At 39.1% G+C, this 21,580-nt stretch overlaps 1 protein-coding gene across 1 annotated transcript in view; it reads left to right on the forward strand.

Moving 5' to 3' along the window:
- TAF3 (TATA-box binding protein associated factor 3) overlaps nt 1-21,580 on the forward strand; it is a 118,920-nt gene that overhangs the window by 16,463 nt on the left and 80,877 nt on the right. The window lies entirely within an intron of this gene.

A 21,580-nucleotide genomic window follows, 5' to 3' on the forward strand; every position in this document is an offset into this window, starting at 1 on the left:
GTCAACTGCTTGCTTTTTCTGACTTTTTGAAGTCACAGGTAGTCTATCCCTGTTTCTCTGACTGGAAGACTGAAGAAAATGTGGTTTTTTGTGCATGCAATGCTTTTCATAGTCTATTATATTTGCATGAGACCCTCATTCCTCTCTTACACTGTAATTGTGCTGGGGTACGTCGGAAGGATATGAGGGAGAAGACAGGACAGTCTTTTCCCAGTCGTCGAGTTTTTTTGTGGGGAGAGGAGGTAGCTTTTAGGGAGTCAGACGTCATCCTCGATTCTTGCTTCAATTTTTTCTGTCTTCTGCTTCATACCACTTCACTCCCACTTTGTAGAGATTCAGCTCCTTTCCCTTAAAAATGATCAGGAAACAAATGTAATTTTTACCCGGCATTAAGTTTTGTGGTCTTTCATTCCTGGTAATGTGTGTTCAGGCACTGGCAATGTATTTCTGATCACTGAGTCAGGACCAGTTCTTGGCACCGTGTACAGATTTGGATTTGTTTGTAGCCTTTTCTGTCAGAGCATTTTATTTCCCTGGCAGATCAAAGCATAAAATTGTTGATCTTCTTACAGTCCTGCTTTTTCCCCTCTTTGCTGTTGATGTGACATTAGGACCTGTTACCCACCAAAACCTGATGCTTCAGCTACCTGGAAGCATGGGAACCCATCTGTCAAATTAGAGATCATCTTAGAACATCTCTAATTTTTTCGTACAATGTTAGTTGCTAAAAATCACATTCAAATTGATGAGAATGGAAGGGATGAAGCAAGGTGCTAATCAAAATAACATGATTTTTGCATCTGATACCTAGGGCCTGCTGGTGCTAGAATTGTAATTGTATAAAGCATTAAGCATCACGGTGGCATAAAGCATTAGTGTCTAGCTCCAGTGGCTAGATATATCAGATTTTAAAATTGTCACTGGCCCCTCAGTTGAGCGGTGCTTTCTTTGGCTGTGGTCCAGAACTGAATGTAGCAAGTCTTGGATCTCAGACCGGCCTCATTTCAATCTTTGTTTTCTTCAAGGGTTAAACAAAGCCAATACCTCTTTCTAAATTAGCACGTGATGGGCTTTAAAAAGGATACTGGGATATCGACTTTGCCATTTTGATAACACAGGTCTCACTGCTGTTGTTTTTAAGGCTTTCTAGCTTTCCCCAGATCTAGTTTAACCCCACAGATTAACTCTTCTTCGTTCTAACAGCCGCACCGATGATTTAAAAGCAGCAATGATCTTTTGAACAGAGCTTTTCCAATATACTTGGTTAGGAAACCAACATCCATCAACAAACAGGTACTGTGTAGTCAACCAGTTTGAAGAGTTAAACCCCTGCCAGGCTGTAAACGCTCTGCTCCTGGCTGCTAACCGTGCCTGGTTGCTGAGTATTTGCAAGCATCCTTTAGCCGTCCGTGCAGTGTGCTGAGTGTTAGACGCTGATTGCTTTTGTGCGAATGAATCTTCACATATGCATCAGCCTAGCAAGGAAGAAGCAACAGGAGAAACAGACAAAATGAAAAAGGCAGCCAGGCTTGAGATGCAGACAGAAGAAAGGCATTGGGAAAGAGCCAATAGGAGAGGCAGGTTTCAAAGAAAAAGGAAAATATGAGACAGGAACAAAAAAAAGTGTACAGAAAATGTGCCTGGTTTAAATCTTGCCATTAGACAGAAAAATGACTCTTTTATAGAAGGCATGCTGATAAAGCTGTAATTGGGAAGACAACTGTATCTTTACCTTTTCTTAAGAAGTTGTATCATAATCAAAAGCATAATTTCCAGTGAAATACTGCAAGAAAGGATTTAATGAGGAAGATTTTTTTTTAAAAAAGCTTAAAATGTGAAATTAAATAGACTTTCACCGAAGAGCTTCATTTAATTTGCAGCATTTGGCGAAAAAAAAAATCAATGTAATAAGTGCAATAGTAAAACTTTGTCTGTGGCAGAAACCAAATCACATGGCTGGGATCTGTAGACTATGCAGACATATGCTATTTTATATTCTATAGGAGGCACATACCGAACTTTTCCTAATAATTCGTGTCTTTGGAAAAAACCTTCTTGCTATTTTTGCAAGAAGGATAGTGGCTGCTGGAAGTGGGGAATGGAGGAAATGAATTAAAAGAGTTTGCATTGGTTTTTGGGGAGAGGGGAAATCTTCATCTCAGCTTGTGATGGGTTTTCATGTTTTGGTTTGTTGAGGTCTTCCAAGTTTACATCCTTCAAAACAAATAAACCAGTTGGAACCTGGCTGTACCTGAATAAACAAATCAGAAAATACATTTTAGAAAGATGTTGATTCCAGTTTTTTTAAAAGTAATAACGAGGAGTAATACTAACTATAAAAATTCGGCATTGTGTAAATGTATTTCTTTAGCTTCTGTAGCTATCTAGTTTTATTTGCTGCATATAGCAAACGAAATGAAGTTAACGTGACTTTTCTTCAAGGGGATATCATCCTTTTAAAACCTTCCCACAAAGATTTTTCTGGTTTTCAGACCTGTTTAGATAACTTACAAGTTGTTAGTGATTCTTAAGGATTCAAAATAAAAACTGCAGAATGCAGAAGTTGACTTATAAAAGCCAGCCTTTTGCAGTAAATTATTTACAATGAATTGGAATGAAAGTCATGGATTCTTTCAGTGCATTGTGATGTGCAAATTGCAATTTTGGCTATAATAAAACTGGAGGAGAAAATAGGACTTTATGATAAAAGGATTCTATTGTCTTGTGTATTTTGAACAGAAATGCTGTCATGATTTTAATTTCCTACTGATCCTTTTTCAGCAAAACTTTTGTCACTTGTCTTGACTCGTCATGTCAGATCAGTTTTTCTCCTTTTCTGACAATGTGTGACTTTGTTTAGCGCCTGCGTTGCTTCCTGCACTGTCTACTGCTACTATACTTGAGGATTTTATTTCATCTGGATCATCAGACAACTTTGTGCCTTTGAAAGCATAAGTTTCAAATTAGGTTATCGTCTGATAGCTGTGTGTTGCTGTTCTCAGACTCCCTTACTGCACCGAGTATTTTTGGTGACTCTAGGGGAGGGGGTGGGAAACGGAAAGTCTAGCCACCGCTTAACGCAGGAGAAAAGTGCATCTGGCCTATTTTAAGGGCTGACCTTGTAAGTTTATTATTTTTCAGTGCTTTTGCTTCATGCAGGAGCCATTCCTGTTTTTCTCCTCATCGAATGCTTTTAGGTTTTTTTCTCTTTGACTTTTGCCACCAAGGATGCTTTAACTTAATGAAAAGGTTAGTCGGTGGTTACTAACAACTCCTGGCCTTTAAAAAGCAAATAAAAGTTATTTTAGCTACTGGGAGCAAAACCACAAATTTGATTGTTACCCCCCTACGCAGGAATTTGTGCCAAACTTTCTGAGAAATGGCTCATAACCCAAGCAAGCCTTCATTTTGTACTATATTTTGGAGAATCGTTCGGGAAGGACATGGAAGTAGAACATGTTGGTTGAGACCTCATACGCACAGCTGATTTTGAGCCATGTAGCCTTAAGTCTCCCCAGCAATGCCGGCATCCTCCTGCTGCTGATCGACAGCTGTGGCGTGTACATGGACACAGGGAAGGGTCCACGCCTGGAGTTCAGGAGTTGTCACTCCAGGTAGTTGTTCCGAATAACGCTACTGACCAGAGAAGAGTTACTTGCAGAGTAATTTTTTTCAGTTAAACACATTTGAAGTGTCTGAAAGCTTTCTTTCCTCCTGTGAAAAATAACCATGCTTGGAGCTATTCAGGAATAGACATTGCACGGTGTTTACGCGCACGTTTTCAAGTGTAGCTGAGCCTAACCTAGATCTTAGCATCAGAACAAGCCGTTGTCTAGGCAAAGATCACCGGTGGATTACGGGACCATATCTCTCTCACATTAATCAGGTGAATGACTCATTGCAAGCTTCTGCAGACAAGTATGTGGTAGAGTCCAGGTTAAGACCAAGGAACTCTGCCTCCCAATTTTTCAAATTATGACTAAGAAAGCTCATTTGAATTATTTGTCTTTTGCCACACACAGATAAGCACTATACCTTTACCGTACAGCGCTTAACTTCATTGTCTTCTTCCAGTCTTCACCTTTGGTACATGTTCCTGTTTTCTCCAACTCTCAACTAAAGGCAATATTAGTGAGTGGGTAAGTCATTAGGAAGGAATAACTCATTTTTGTGTGTGGGCAGTTCCACTTCATTCTGCAAGAGCCTGAGAAATGTAAAGTTGGATGGATAACAGGGAGAGGTCAGATTAGAAGGCATTTGGAGACATGACCCTGGTTCATGCAGCAAGACACTTGGATAATTAAAGTTCATCTGTAACTGAGTGTTTTTTTGGAATCTTTCATTTTTGTAATTGCACTTATTAGAAACATTAATGACTTTCTGATGACTTGATGGTATTTTTAATATATTTATTTAGTTTGGATTTTGTTTCTTTGAACAGCTGTGTATTGCGTGACTAGGTAAAATGTAATTCTGTTTGCATGTTGTGTATAGATGTATATTGTTTGGATCGGTTAAGCAAAAGCTACCATAGCATACCTGTGTTTTTGAGAAGCAATGTCAAACTTGAGCAGGGCCGGATCTGGCTTGTATTTAGCCTAAGGCTGGAAAACATAGGGTCTTCAGGTGGTAACACAGTAAGTCACAAATTTCTCTGACTTGGTTTGAGATTAATGTTTCAATCATGGTTATAAGTGATGACGCCACGCTGCCAGAGGTGGTATTTTATATCGAGAGATAAATTGAAGTTCAGCTTTGCGAGTGTGTGTTTAAAACAGTCCGATAACAACTTAAATGGCCTTTATTCTGGCCACTTTACAATCAGCAGCATTCTGCTTAATTTATTTTCTCTGGTGAACTTGTTTGCCCTCTGCGTTCACACTGTTGATGTCTGCTGCTTTCCCGTTCCAGAGAGTTGTGTTAAAGGAAGACTCTGCGTTTCATGTGTATTCTTACGGTTGGGATGAAGCATACTTTTCTTCAAACGTTATGAGCTCTTTTCCCTGAGGGGAGGAGGATGGTACTGATTCTGTGTGTCTGAGAGGTACGGCTTAACAGATTGGCCAAATAATCCATCCTGAATTGGAGAGTGAATAATTTTAATACCCCTTATCTTGCATAGATTTTTGTGGATATTCATCTCAGCAAATGAACTTTGCATTTCTAAATGTTTAGAGCAGCATGTTCGTTCAGGTACAGCATACTTGAACCGTAATGTTCTCCAAGTTTCTCCACGTTTCTCCATGTTTCTATACATGTGGGACTTTTGTGCCAGGCGTATTTAAACAAATGTTTTGCGCTTGTGTGCGGACAACGCTAATTATGTCTGACAGTCACAATTGGGAATAGCATGGAGGAAATAATAGTTCTTGACCAATCGCTAAAACACAGGAAGTCCCGGTGCCATAGGAAGGGAGAGAAACTCACTTTTCATTTCCTTTTGAGTCCAGTGTGTTCAGATTAACTTTAAAGGGAGCTGAGATGAACGTCTGAGGATTTAGTCTTCAATCCTGTGCTACCTATGTGTGGAGCCCATCTCAGCAGGGAGTTAGTCACCAGCCAGAAAAGATCCCAGAGCTCAGCTGCTGGGTATCCTATTGCAAATTAAATATGAAACAAGGATGCGTTTGGTTTTGCATGAGAAACTTTTAACACATTCATTAAAGAGGCTTTCTTTTTGTTCTGAATATTTTAAATCACACTGTTGCTGAAGGTGATAGCTCATCTGTAATCTCTCAGAGATAACTGATTTCTTTTGCTATTTTAAAGAGAATTGATGGGTTTGTACCATTCTTATATGCAACAGTTTTACTTTTCTGTAATACACGCTTTAGATGTTCAGATCAGCAAGGTTTATTGTAATTCAATTACCTTCTTGGGGGGGATATAAAATATTCTACAAACAAATATTTGCAATGTGATCAAAACATGTATTTTTATTTTTTTTAAAGATAAAAGCTATGGTTAAACTCACATATCCTTGTCCAGGGAACTTGAGTTGGGATGGTTTTTGTAAGAAGCTTTAGAATTACAAGTGAAAATCTATTAGATTTTGGTGAGATTTAGCCATCTATTTATCCTCCTCTAGCATCATACCTTAACTTTTCCTTCCAGAGTCTTTAAAAACATGATATAGAATAACATTGCTTGTGACCAGCTGAAAAATCAAGGTGGAATTTAGTTGTTACAGTGTCGCCACACAGTTCAGTTACACTTACAAACTGCAGCATGCAAAGGTTTTATCACAATACTGCGTATATTGACACAATTCAATATTTTTTTAGGACTTGTGGAAAGTAAACTTTATGTGAATTAAAAAGTGATAAGTATCTTAATGCTTACGTTGCAGGTAACAACCTTCAGCTTATGCATAGTACTTCTTTAAAATGTTAAGGTGATTCAGGCTGAAACACCGAATATCTTCAAAATCTCAGTGTAAACCTCACTTTTATAAATGGCCCATCTATTTAAGGAGATTTTCCTTTACACAGACATTCCTTCTCACATGAGCTCACTAAGCTGAGCTCCTTGGATGTATTTTTTGGTCCATCTGGGCTGTGTAGAGGCAGAGGGCTGGGTGAGGTGAATTCCCAACCCATCGTCTGGATCCACCCCCCCTTCCCCGGTGTAATTTCATACAGATGGGATGCCAGTGTAAAGCTGCCGTCTTAAAAACTAACCATGCTGCCTGGTCAAAGACAAAATGCTTTCCACTGGTATGGAAAGTGAAGAATATTAGAAGAAATCTGAGCTTGAATTTTGTAGTATTTTTGTCAGCGGTCCTGCGTGCAGGACGTCCGTCCTGTGCCTGTAGCGGGCTATGATTTTTCTGGGTCACAGGCTAAGCCAAGCAGGGTTGCTGCAGTGCTCGTAATGGGAGACGTCCAAGGCAATCCAGCGAAGCAGGAAATAACGTTGATTAGTAGATGGTATTTTATAAGAAGCTTGGCCGGCTGTCGAGACTGGCATATTTCAAATGAGATGAAAAATTAAGTCCTTGCCACTTGTGGTGATTAAAGCCTCGGTGGCTCGCTTTTCAAGAGTAGCATGTTAACCCTGCTGGCACGGTTCCAGGTGGGTTATAGAGTTCTGCCAACCTAAATGCCCCGAGCAGTTTCAAATTCGTGGAGGAGAAACTGCTCAGCGCTCTTCTGTGCTGCCGAAATAGCCGCCGCATCCTCCCAACCAAGATTACTGCATTTCAGCGGTAACCGAGGTGATGCTGAGCTTGAGGCCAGGTCCTATCGACTGAATGTATGCAGCAAGCATATTTTTGTCTTTTTTAAGGGTAAATCCAGCAGTGCATGCATGTTTTCTAGGTTAGTGTTAGACCTGTATGAATGATGATAAATAAATGCAAGGTTGTTACTCTCTTTCTGGAGCAGGACAGTGAGTAGACCCCATCCTGGCATCAAATCTGCATTTGCAGAGGAGAGAACCATACGTGATCTGTAGCTACCGCGAACATATTGAAGAAACTGAGTCAAATAAACAGAAATGTTGATTCCTGTTATCTAAATAGGTTTTTTCCTTTCACATGCGTATGAGGGCTGCTTTTGTGCATAATATAGATAATTTCTGTGCGGTGTTTTTAGCAGTCAACATATGGAAAAGGTGTGTGGACTGTTGGAGTAATGAGATGCAAATAGCCAAGTAGAAGGACAACTGGTTATAATCTGTTGTAAAAGAAAAGTGTGTGACGTGGGAAGATGATGCTGGCAGTGATGTGTGTGCCACCACAAGAATGCACGTTGGGGTTAAATAACTTACAGTAGGATTTTGGTAAAATGGAATAATTCTTATCAGCCCCTGGTAGAACGGCTAACATTTGTGCTGCCTTCAGACTCCAGTGTTACACACGTGCTTATTCTATGCAGTAGCTATTGGCCTTATCTAAATGGAAAACCCTTGCCAGCTTGAGAACAACTTAGCAACTTTTTAATATCAAAAAGAGCACATTATACACAACACATGTACAAGACTCAAAGGAACATGTATGCTGCCTAAAGTTTTTGGAGCTAGTGTGTGTGTACGCTAATCTCCTGAGAGTTCATTGCTCCAAGCTTTTATCAAGAGCAAAGGGAGTCAGAGCTGAAGACTTCTGTGCACTGCCACTCCATCTGAAAGAACCAGCTCCTTTTTCCTTAGTTCAAGGCAATACGTCCGGAAGTATGTGTACATCGTTCCTATCAATGCAGTCACAGGACTCTGACTTTCTTTTTAAGTGAAAATAAATGAAAATGTTTTCATTCCGTATTGTTAAACAGTGGAGGAGGTTTCTGCTGCAGTCTAATTGTCTTAGATCTGTTTCTCAATGCAGCACATCTTTGCGTTAAGCCGTTACTACCTTTTAATGTTGTGTAGAAGAGATGAAATATATTGTTAGTATCTCAAGGGAAAGACTCTAGATGCTGGTTTTATGAGGAAAAGCTTAGAGGTGGTTTAAAAACCTGCTTTTTTCTGTTTGGCACAAAGATGATTTCGAGTTGACTCCAGTTCTAACTACTCGGACTCACTGCAGCTTCTAAACGTCCGGTTTTGCCGTTTCTTTGCCTTAATTGGTGTAAGTTTTTCTTTCCCAGATAATCTTTTATGAAAGGGCAGTGCGATGAGGGAACAAGTGAGCTTCGGAATGAGAGATCCCGTCAAGAAGTCGTGTCCACTTAGTATCGCATTAACAGGGAGAGAACATGCGAGCTATCAGATAACACGCTTAACACCAGACTCCAGAACTGGGTGACTTTGTTTCCTTTCCTGCATTTGGTGTCCCAGCATCCCGCAAAGGTCAGGGTTACTTTTTGAACAGCCAAAGCTGCATTAGTGCCATTCTTTTTCTGAAGAGTAATTCATTTCTTTCTCCAGCATTAAGACAGCAGCTGTAACCTTTTCATTTTAATGAGTCAAAGTTTTGTTAAACCAGGAACCTCTCCTGGTCATAGGTAGCATGGTACATGAACATATTTAAGGCAATTTAATTTCTGTAAGAAACAGTGTGCAAAGAAAAGTCTTGCTCCCTCATGCAAAGAGCCAGATTCCTAATTACAATGGAGTTGACAAAGAATGACATTTGGCAGAAATCCAGAGCAATAGTCAGCCTTGTTGCCTCCTGTTGCAGTGAGGCACCTTAACTGTTCTGTCATCACACCTTCTGATGTAATGTAAGGAAAGTTAGAAATACAAGTGGAGATTTTCAAGATCCCCCCCCTTCTATTTGAGAGCATGTTAATACTGTACTCATCAAGGATTTATATTTCTTTATTGAAATTGAGTTATATCACACCTGCCTTAACTCTGCTGATGCAGTATCAAGGCTGAAACTTTTATTCTGCAAAACCCAAATCGTTCCTCTCGAGCTTTTATTTGCCTTTTATGTGCATGTCTCATTCATGGCATTCATAGCAAAATATATGTTCTTAAAATAACAGCAGCATAATCTGGGTGCATATGGCAAAGGAAATAATATGAAAGATCTAGGCTTTCTCTAATCCAAGTCCATATAGCATCTTATATTGCTATGTGTTATGTGCCTATAAAATGGATTGCACAAACGGAATATTTTAAGTGTTGTGTTAAAATTTGCAATTTTTTAAAATTTAGCATCACTAAAAGACTAGTATTAATGCTTACTGCACTTTAATTAAAATTAATTCAATGTGGTTTTTTCCTAAGATTACTTGAAATTGCTTACTAGTTCTTTCTACCACCGCCTCTTTTCTTGCTCGAAAACAAACCAAAGGAGCATATATCCAGAGAGGGTTATTGCTTGTACACCACACGCTGGCTTTAGAATGGAAACTTCAGGAGGGAAGGTGAGAGGAGCCAGATGAGCACATGCAAAGAAAATTAAATGTTTCAGCCTGATCTGAGCAGTGGAGATCAGATAACTACAGTCGTGGTGTATCTTCTTGGAGGTTGTATTCGTAGTTACTATGCAGTAATCTCTACTAAAGAACAAGAGCTTAGTGTGTGATATACCTGGCGCAAAATTCGAAGCGTGAGGTCCAGCGGTTTGCTCCTAGCAATCTCTGTCCTCAGGCGACAAAAAAAGACACCAAAGTGGTCTGGCTCTAGCAGTTGCTAGAGTTTGGGGGAAAGGGAAAACGACTAAACACTGTCCACGCTAGCGAAGAACGCGTTCTGCAGTGGAGTTGAACCAGAGCTGTCAGGGCACAGCGAGCTGTCAGCAGCATCATCGCCGTTCCTGTTGCAGCTCTGGGGAAAGCACAGGACCACAGCCTGTCTCCAGTTGTACCCCCATCAATTTGAGGTGCCAAGGACATGGTGATGCTGGGGGAAGGGAGATGATAACCCGGAGGGAGCCAAACCCTTCCCACAAACTTGTTGCGGTGCTGTAGTTCTGGTGTGTAACTCAGTAAGGGGAGGTTTGGGTGTGTGATGTAAAAGAGATGTAAGGCAGGACTTGGAGTGTGCGCCTAAGGTCCATTGCAGTGACGTAATGGTGATGACGCTAAACAAATTAACTTGAGTATTAGAAACAGCAGAGCCACGTTAACAGGACGCTTTTGTCAGGTCAGTTTGTACTGTTGAGAAGAACCTAAGCCCAGCTGTGTACCCTTCTACAGTGTACAGGTGTAGCACTGTGTGCTTGAAGGACTTCTTTATTCAGAGACTGCATCCACATCTTCTTGTTCAGTATTCCTTGATGGATCCACCTAAAGAAGAGCAGGAATCCCTGCTGAGAAGCAGAATACATCAGTCCAGGTGGAGTGCCACGTTAAGGGATTATTATTTTGGGATTTGGGTATGCCACTCTCAAGTTTAGACTGGTTCTGAGGTGTCCTTTCTCCCTGCAAACCAAGTGGACTGCGTGTCTGCAGACTGTCGGTCAGTGTTTGGAGTCTGATAATGAGCTAATTGTGCAGAAAATACACATTCCGCTGGTTTTTCTCTTCACCAACCTTCTAGATATCCTGGAAAATGAGATATTTTCCTTTTCCCTCTTGAAACTCAGTCAGATGAGATCGGGTGTTTTCAAATAACACAGCTGCGGTTTTTCACCATCATTATCGTATCTCGTTTGCTGCTTAATGCAAATTCGATAATCATATTGGTTCAGACTTCTACACTGACTGCATCAGTGTATTTTTAACAGTAGTATTTTACAAATCACTGCAGAAATGCATAGGTTGCACACTATTTTCAGAGGAATTTCCAACTTGAAAGCACAGTAAGCTTTCCTTACGTTAGCTAGAAAATCCTGAGGTGTAAAAGCCCGAAAGGTCTATCTCACTCTTCTCCCTTCAGATACCACACGTGCAAAAATTTTATAGCATCGTTCCAAGCCTCAAGTTGAGAGAAGTTATGACTTAAGGCTATTGAACATGTAGTGTTCAGACAGCTGCAAGTTCTGCTATTTTTAAACACTTCTTCACATGCAACAAAAGCTTTAGTTATTATGTGCAATAATGTATTCAATAAACTTTGATTTAAAACATTTTTTATATATTTTAGCTGCATTTTGCTAATAAAAAAGGAATGTGGAAGGAAATATTTTGTGAACTCAAATAGCTGAAGTCTTACGGCAACTTCTTCAGAGAAATTCAGCTCCCAAGTGGAATCCGTGCATAAGATGTTGTATTTCTAATCCATAGAGTTGGTTGGTTTTTTTCCCTGAGAATTATAAATGTCTGAGGTGTGATTTAAAATGGAAATAGCATCATAGCCTTCACTGTCATATCACTATCAATTTGCTATTGTTAAACCATTCAGGGAGATAAAATAGATTCAATAGAGCTATCAGATAGTATCTCGCAATCTTTTTATTTAAATGTGCTTCACTCTTAATGCAAAAAAAGAGTATGTATGTATATAAGTGCCTATATATGTTACCGAAAGGGACTGAAGAGCCTGAGTGCTGCTGGTGCTCAGTGAGTTTTGGGTTGTTAGCTAGTGTTTTTGCAAACCTCGTATACTCTTTTCTCCATCTCAACTTGTACACATATTTTATTTTGCTAAACTGGCATGTTTAGGAATTTATTTTTTTCCCCTCAAAACTCAGTCTTTCCAGCATTCTGGAATTTTTAGTTTTCCTAAGCCCCTTCTAATTTGCATGCCATTTTGCCAGCTGGAAACGCAACCTGATTTTGACAGTTCTGTAGTGTTTCCATGCAGCGTTGTGGGTCTTCTAATACCAAGACTGACCTAAATGCTGTGATCAGATTTGCTGTGCCTTTTCTCTCTGCCAGTGTATGCCTCTTACTAGTAGTTACCACTCCTAAGTATTCCATGCTTCTCTTTTTAATTAACATCTTGAAATGCATTAAATATTTTTTTCTGTGCCAAGATCAGCTTAGATTTTTCTAAGCATAACAGTTTATTTATGCCTATATTTCTAATAGCTATCATTTTCCGTGAACGTTTGTGCCACACTTTCAAGGTTATACTTTCTGACAAGTTTCATTAAATGGGATGATGCTTGTTTTTAGGAAAAGCCACAATAAGAGCATGCCTAAATTACCTCCTTTTGGTTCCTTATTAGATAGCTCTTGCCACTTGTTCATTAGCACTTGTCTGCGTTCTTTCAGCATGTTTAATTTTTTGTCCAAGACTTTTCAGGTAAGATTTTGTGATACTGTCAGATATCAAACTTTAAAGCTTCTGTTATAGTTTCCAGTTATCTATTATTTCTGTAGTTCTTTCAGAATAATCTGAAAATTGATCAAGTTATCTTTTCTTTTTTTTTTTTTTCCTGTCTAATCTTGTAGTGTGGGGTTGTTGGGGGTTTTTTCTTACTATGTCCTAATTCAGTTATGGGTTGAAGTGGTAGTTGTTAGGGTCATTCTTTTGAAGTGTGTGTATGTTCTGGACTTACTGATAATATTAGTTAGATACATGTAATAACAAGCAGCTTTACTAATTAGTGAACTCCTGATAGAGACAGCACAATAGTTTGAGACATGGATTTTCTCAAGCAACGAAACAAAATGATCCAGATGCTCTTCGTTTCAGTATCCAGTGTTGCCTGCTATGTACAGGTTTCTTGGGTTCATGATACACACCCAAATTTGGTAGTGATGGTCACAGTCTGAGGCTACTCAGAATGAAAAAAAAAGAAAAAAATACATTGTGTTGGTTGTACATCACTGAAAAAGCTTTTCTTCTATACAAGTTTTATTATAGAAATGTGAAGATACTAAGTAAGCAGAAGCAGCCGAAAATGTAAACTGCCCAAGAAGTTAAAAAAAGTGCAGAGAAAAAGAGAGGCTTAAAGTGTTCGCAGTTTGTATTTGCATCCCTGTTCACCTTCCTGGAAACTTGCCCTGGGTTCGTGCTTGGAACCAGCTGTGCATCGTAGCTGATACAGAGATGTGGCTGTATCCCATTGCCACCCTTACAGGCAAACGTTTTGCTCTAGAGTTCTTGCTAAAGGATGAAAATAAAGTAATTTTCAGTCTTTTTCTTACTAGTGTTTCCTTTTAATTCCCTAGTTTGTATTCTTCTGAAAAGGCAAAAGAGTTTTCCTTGCATAGCTGGCCAGTGCAGGAGTCTTTGACTGTTAATTTGCCTGGCTGGTGTTATATCCAGACTGGATGGCTGCCGTGGTCCAGATTTAGCATGTCTTAGAGGTTTGAATGTTTATGTCTCCTTAACATGAAAAAAGTTTTGACATCTATCTTGACACTGTTGCATCAGTGCTAACTGTATTTTTTTAATCAAATGGAAGATTTAGTATTCTATCCAATTATTTTTCCCTATTAAATGTACTTGGCTTGGCTTACATACCCTTTATCCTAATTTTCAGTAAGACTCTCATCCATTTCCCTATAGGTAAAGCCTGGTGTGAGATACTGAGGGTACAAGGGACAGAAGTAACAAGGAAGAATGACTGAAAATACTTGAAGTTCATTTGTACTGGAAGTACATTAGTCTATTAAGGCAGCAAATATGTTTTTGTTGGTTTTTTTTTAATGAACAACCACCCTAATTTTTATAAACAAACTTTTGTGCCAATGTCTAAAAGGGAAGAAAAATTTGATGGCTTTGGCAGTGGAGCAGCCTGCTTAATCATCTCGATCAGATCCTAGGTGAGCTTTCTGAAGCTTAGATAGTAGAGTGGGCAAGAATCAAAAAGCTGGATGTGACCATCCAAGGTTGCTTTCACCACTGGTGCTCATGATCTTACTGAGCATCTTGCTGTTCTCGCTGCTTTTACAGAGCAGCTCTGCTGTGAGTAGGTTGGTCTGATGAGCAGACTGGATTGTTAACAGTATTTGTTACCGTTGTGTATAAATCTAAAGGAATAAATATAATAATTATTATTAAGGTACCAAAAAGGTAAGATGTTCCCTATAGTTGTCTCTTAGCTGAGTTCTCACAGTCACATTTAGTTTCCCCTCAGGAAATTATTTCTTTATATTTGTGACGACTCTTCTCTGTTTTCTCAAATTTCAGATTTTTTCATGAATCTTTTAGAAATCTTTCAGAGGAGAATGATGCAATTTTGATTTATTTGACAGCCATCACTGTTTGGCAAGAGTCTTCTACCTATATATATGCAACTCATTTATACTCTGAAATGAGAATTTTGGGGGTTATATTGTTTCCTGAATTTAGCTAACAGTTTAACTTGGAAATAACGTGCTGCTCTTGTTCCTTTTCACTAGGTGTCCTGGTTTGGGTTAGGATTTTTTGGATGAGGGAGAGAGATCAGATTTCAGTGCATTTCAATTATTTTTAAATCACCCAACTTAATATATCTCTTTGGACTAATATTATATGAATGCAAAAAAGCTTTGTTTCCCTTACCAAACAAAGTTTAAATGCGCTAACTCCATTAACTTTTATAGGAGCAATCCGTGGGTAAAAAGTTCTCCATTTCGTGCTTTGTTAGTGATACGCTGTTTTGGAAGATGTTTCTCTCATTTGTTTACTGAATGTAAAAAAAAGTTCACCTGTAAGATCAGATCTGATACACTATCACTGATTTTCACATCGTGGAAAATGTAACTGTAAAAAAATTAGTTTGAGGCAATGCATGAATCTATGGTAAAACCATAAATTTACTCTTGGGAAAAAATCTGCTTTGCATATTTTAGCCTGAATTCACCATCATAATAAATAGGAATCACAAAAGCTGCAACATACATCCAAGCTGTTGGCAACTGGCTGTATATTGTGATACTTTAGCACACAGAAATTAAGGCATTCTCTCTCATTTTCATTGAGCAGGGCTCTAAACATATCCTGACCGAGTGGTAAAGAAATGCTTGTAGGGCAGAAGCCAAGAATTTTGTGAATTTGGGAAGGGTACTTTGGAAAGTTGCTGTTGTGTGCTGTGAAATCCGTGCCGTAGGTGTGATAGTGTGTGCTGGGCATGCAGGGAAAATGGGTTTATACTCTCTGTTTTTAGCTTGCTTTGACATCTGCACATCCACTCCGTCTTTCCATATGAATCTGTGAACAGATTCCTTGTGAGTAAAATATGTTTTCAGGTTTTTTCCCCTGGTTTAAAAAAAAATCAAAATGTTTGTTTGCAAGGGAAAAGAAAAAAGAAAAAAAAAAAAAAGGATTTGCCCCTGAAATGGGCTCCCTTATTTTATAAACAACTTGAATTTGCACAGACGGCTTTCCAGTTTGTACGGGCAGCACTGATCGGTTGGGGGGGGTGGCAGGCACTCCTGCGTTACTCTGCTTTGCCTTTCCTCCCCTCTGCTAGCTCCAGCCTTCATTTTCTCCTTATTGTAGGGACTGGCAGCAGATAATGGAGGAGGGAGAGAGCTGAGAGCCTGGAGTCTTTCAAGATGAATCTCAGAGATCAGGGGAAACTCTAGAAAGTTATCAGTGCTTAAACCCCAGGTGGCAAATTAATTTGGGTGACTGATGTGCCCTTCTGCGGCACGCGAACGGAGAATTCCTGAAAATCTGGGATTTCAGATGCGTGAACAGATAGGTCTGTAGTAAATCAGGGATATATATTCTCTTTGATTATTTGTTTGCTATTTTGATTACACTAACCTGCTTCAACTCTCTGTAGGAAAAGAAGGTGGCCTGAGCTTCCCGTTTTTAGTTTCCGTGTCTCTTTAAAAAGCCTCAGTTTAACACTTAGAAGAAGAAAATGCTTTTTGCCTTTAAATGCTTGCTGGACCTCTGTAGCATTTTGCACACTGAACTATCAAAGCTCTCACAATTCTTTGTTATTGTGATTATTCAGAAGACTAGGCAATCATCTTTTAAGTTTTGTTGACAAGGATATTAGTTTATGCTGGAGAATTTTTGTGAATCATAGGCTGTTGGATTATCTTAGAAATAGACACTGGATTTAAAAGTCTCCCTTTTGGGAATGAAAAGGAATAACTTAATACACTTAATCACTCCTGGCACTACTTGTCTAAAACAATTGGACTGAAATTGGGATTGAGATTTTAGATTGTACAGCTGTCCTGCAAAACTATCGTTCCTTTCAGATAAGGAAAAAGCAAACCACCTACAAGCAGGCAGATACTGCATTAGGGCTACAGATTTAAACAGGCAGCAAGTGGACCTTTAGGATCCAACAGCAGCAGTAAATCTTCCAGCATTTGCACATTTTGAGTAAGCAAGTTGTTACATGTTTTTGTCTAGCTTGAACTTATGGTAATATTACATATCCTTGATATTGCATTATTAATATGCCTTCTTTCTTTCTTTTTTTTTTTTTTTTTGTTATTGCGCTGATGTGGCTTAAAGTAATTTTAACAGCTTGCGTGAGTTTAAACGTATGTCCAGTGGAGGCTCACCTGCTGCGATCTGCGCAGTGGTCTCTTGTGGTGGTAAGAAAGATAGACTTGTGAAAATCAGGCTCACAACACAGATTTAAAATTTAAGTGGTGTGTGAGGACGGGTGCCTGACTCCTCAAAAAGACACACTTATGTTTTCAGCCTTTTCTATACTACTGTGTTTAAGCAACTGATTTTTCAGGACACAGTTAACCAGAAGTATCGCAGCTTTGCTGATGCGAGACAGGCAAAAGAGAGGTAGATCTGGATGCAGAAAGCCCAGGGCTGGTAACAGCATGTAGTAAATAAAAAGACTGTCAGGATTGCTAAGAACTCATATCTTTCTTTGAAATTAGCAGCACCTGTAGGTACTCCCAACCCCGAAGGTTTCTACTTAGTTTTAGCATCCTGATTTCAAACCGCCGTGCTCGATAAAGATCACAGAAGACGGTGTCCGTATCAAAGCTGGAGCGAGCATCCTGCTCTCCTTCTCCAGCATCGCCATCTACATGAGCATCTGATAGATCGCCACCTCTCAGGAGGCTTGCGAGGTGGTGCAAAAGTTACTGTCATCTACAGTACATGCAAAAAAAATTTGCTTCAGGACTGCCAGCCTACATTTGTGTTTTACACTGAATGTTCTCTGTCATTTAAAACATTAACTATTTCTAAAGAATGGGATGGGGGGGTTATTAATACTGTTAAAACGAAAGCAGGAAGATCACCATTTACCCCCAGGTTTAAAAAAATTGTCTCTAAGGTGGAAAGACAGGAGTTTGAACCTAGTCTGTGTTTGCCCCTTTCATGCGGTTCACCTTGCTCCTCTGCGTACCCAGAGAGTGTCTCCTCTTATCTAAATTTTGTGGCTGTGGTCTAATAAAAAGTATCTGGGTGCTTGTGGCTGTAGTTTTTTGCAGGTGACAAAAATTATTTGTGAGTTAATCATTAGAGAGGTGTTGAATAACTTGTGAATTTGGGGAAAAGGCAATACTCAGGCTTTTGAAACCATGGTTCATTTGTATTAGTTGAAATTCTTAAAACTTTGGTCAAAGAAAAAAAAAAAACAACATTGAAGTGGGATCTCCTTTTATTCTTCCTTCGCTCCTTTTATTCTCCCAGATGAAGGTAGGAGAGCCAAGGGAGGTAAGGGAGGGTCTGCCTACCTCATGTCTGCAGGAGCCGAGTCCTGAGAACCTCTGGTTTTGAAGCTATGAAATTGTGCTGCTGAAATAGTTCCCCCAAACACACAGAATTGGAATGATTGCACTGTGAAAATCCACTCTCTTCAAGAAGAGTTTACTTTGGTCCTTTTAAAATCCCAGTTGTAATGGGGGGGGTGTCATTTGGTGTTTGTTGGTTTGTTTTTTTTTCCTTAAGGAAAAAGAAATGGTGAGGGAGCTGTCAGAATTTCTGTGCTGCACTTTTCGGTCGTGCTAAGATCCTTTGCCTCCTCCTTCTGTTTCCCTTTTTCCACTCGGCCATCTGAAACTGGAATTTTGAAAAGCATTGTCCAGCCTCTCCTCAGTGCTTGGGATGGCATTTAGTTTGTTGGTTTATCATCAGGAGCCAGACAGCAGTATTTTGGGGGTATTTACCATCGGGGGGAGGGGGGGAAACCCAATTGGTTTTCTTATTAAAATCTATTGAATAATGAATCTATTTATTTGGTTTAGATTATTTCATAGCCTTTTTGCTTTCGAAGGTGTTTGTAGTATCATCTCATTATATCCATCATAATGCATAAGCAAACTAAGTTGGATCTTAAGAAAAGCCGTGCTTTAGTACAGGATCCTAAACAGATTAGTCTTTGGGAATATCCTCGCTAGATGGATCCTGTGAGTGAAAAGGAAACAATTCAGACCTCGGACATTGCTTTTTAAATGTCTTTGAACTGCGACTGTCTTTCGAAAACCTTAGTTGCATCCTCATTGAAGAATGCACACCTACCACAATGCCACGCTGGCCTATTCATCCTGTGGAAAGTTGGTTTCGTTCAGTTTTGTGAGGGTGCCTAATTTTTTAGCAGAAACGATCCCGAAACACCGATGCCTGGTTTTGTGTCCCGTTCAGTGTTCTTGCAATAATTCAGCATTATTTTGATGCCTCAGCAGAGGGCACTGTTGTAGCATTAAAGGCACTTGAAAGGCTCATCTCCAGCTTTTCTTGATTTTTTTATTATTTTTTTTTTTTATTTTGGAAAGTGTTTAATGTTCTCCATGTAATTAAATTCAGTTCCCTGTATAATTAGCAATGGAGCCTTATTCTTTGTGCCACTGCTGTGGATAGTATTATTTTTGTCTCTATTTGCCTTCAGTCAATGCAAAATACTGTTGCCTATCAAAACGTAGAAAGTTTTATTGCTATCTCTCAAAGCTAAGCAATATTTAAAGGTGGAATTATAAAACTGTGCAGTTAGTTTCATTTAGTTGCTCAGAGTAAATAGGAAACCTTTAAAATTCCTGTTCGTGGCTCGGGAAATAGCAGAGTTAATGCACCATAATAATTTTACCTTTGTATCCAAAAGTGTATTATAATATTGTTGGATTGTCAGTACTTGCAGGTTGTTAAAAATATATATGCAAGCCAGTAATATTTAATTATATGGGAAGCCTATTGATTTTATTTGGCAGATTTTTTTTTTCCTGTTTAATTTGTTTTCTTCTGTATCTTTCCAAGAAGTTGTACTGTCTTGGTGCTGTTTAGCATATTGAAATATTAATTACAGAGTGATCAGGCATGGTTATTTTTCATTAATTGCAAATGCAAAGTAATTACTGTGACCTAGAAATAGTTTGCTTGTCCAAATACCTGTAAACATCCTAATTTTTTTCTAATTTATGAAGACCAGCTACAAAGCATTGTGTCAGAGAGAAATAAGTTTCTGAGGTACTAGAGATCTTAAATCTTAATGCTTACGTTACATTAGAACGCCCTTACTGCTTGTGAAGAGAAGATATTTGGAAGATGGTAGTCTATTAACATTCTGGTGTGTTTGGCTCTTAAATTGGCAAATACGTACAGAATTAATTACAAAAAACATGTTCTAGTTTTCTTTCAGAAAGCGACTCTTCGTCTGTAACTGGTTGAGTTACACGAACCACCTGGAGAAGTTTGAATTAAAGATCGAGGGATACACTCTGCCGCTGACTGGCAGGATACTCTTACATTCATTTAAAAATCAACCACAAAAGACATCATCTCCAAAAATCTCTGTTGCCTTAGAAATAGTGGGGAATCTTTTTTCTTTTTGTTTTTTTTGGTAGTTGGAAATGTTAATTAAGTTATCGACAGCTAAATGGGAGGATTGCGAGGAAAGGAGCACCAAAGAGTTTGAAACGAAAGCGTACGCTACGGATCGGTACAGCTCTCTGCTTCTAGGGCTTCCACGGGAAATCCTGGGCTCGGGGCCTGATTCTGCTGCGGACCTGGTGCCTTCATGGTCTTGTCGGGTCTCCGGGAACGGAGAGCCCTGCAGGATTTGTCCACAGACTGCCCGGCTGCGCGCAGCAGGATTTGTGTCTCAAGGCCAATGCCGCTGTCTAAAGTCGGCGCTAGGATTGCAGCTGGAAACAGCAACTTGAAATAACAAAGGCGAAAGTTGGTTGCGTTGCCTTTTGTCAGTGCGGCGCAATGCAACTGGCTTTTACTTTCACAAAGCGAGGCGATTGCCTCAAAAAAAAAAAAAAGCGTACTCAGTAATATTGCTGTGCAGCGGGTTGTAACGATCTGGCGTTACGTATTTTCTAAGGGGACTGATATTCTGCCCAAGAAGACTCTTAATTAAATGTACGGTTTTGTTCTTTAAAGCTTTCTTTCATATCGTTTCCTATTTATTAGTGTCTCCTTACATCTGCTTGGTAGGCTAATATTCAAGCAAATTCTTGTTTTGTCTGAAACATTAATACTGATGTACTGCTCCTGTATCATCTCTGTGGCTGTTATCTGTTGTATGTTTTCCCCATGAGAGGCTATCGCAGGTTTTTAGTCCAGACTGTTTGTATTCGACAAGGTCAAGATAAGTTTTATCTCTATAGATAAGTCAAGTGCATTAGGATCGATACAGTTACAGTAAAATACATTGGCAATATTTATTGCCAAGATCCTAATGAATTTTTAAAGCTTGTAAGACTCTGTCAGTGGAGTGGATGCCCTAAATGGTTGTTTATAACGGGGCCTATGCAATTAGAGAGTTTAAAAAATAAAAAATGTACAACTTCATGGGTTTTATGCTCCTCCTCGCCAAATCCTAACAGATTCTTAGGCCACGATCAAAATAAGTATTTACTTTCCATTCACTTGGGTGTCTGTATAGGGATTTATGAGGCTTATCCCCAAGTTACCTTCTACGATTACGAAGTTGCTCTATTTTTAGCACTCTAATAGTTTTTTGGAATTTTACCTTCCATTTTTTTATTGACAAGATAATTGTCTTTGTTTTGGCTTTGACAGAGTGGCTTAGGCCAGTTTCATTTGTGATATAAATTTCCCTAGGTACATATTTATGCAGTTAAATCAATAAGTATTTCATAATCTTTCTAAATACTTATGTAACTTAATAATTCCAGCCATTATGATGCATCTACTTAAATATGTATTTTATGTAGGGGCATTTAAAAATGCAAATTATAGGGATTATTTTCCTTCAGGCTTTGTATTTTCTGTTGCATCAGATAGAGAGTAAGAAAATTAACCCACAAAAAATCCTACTAAAGTAATACTGAAGATCTGACTTATATCCGGTAAAGATAATTTGTTGATAAGACTGCATGGCTCGCTCGAACTCATTTTGCTTTCTCTGTTTTCTGTAGTTGATCTTTTAAACCACGCCACGCAGCCATGGTGGTGGCATAAGGACTAAGTTAAG

Source organism: Balearica regulorum, chromosome 1 (assembly GCF_011004875.1).
Source record: "Balearica regulorum gibbericeps isolate bBalReg1 chromosome 1, bBalReg1.pri, whole genome shotgun sequence".
NCBI classification, from domain to species: domain Eukaryota; kingdom Metazoa; phylum Chordata; class Aves; order Gruiformes; family Gruidae; genus Balearica; species Balearica regulorum.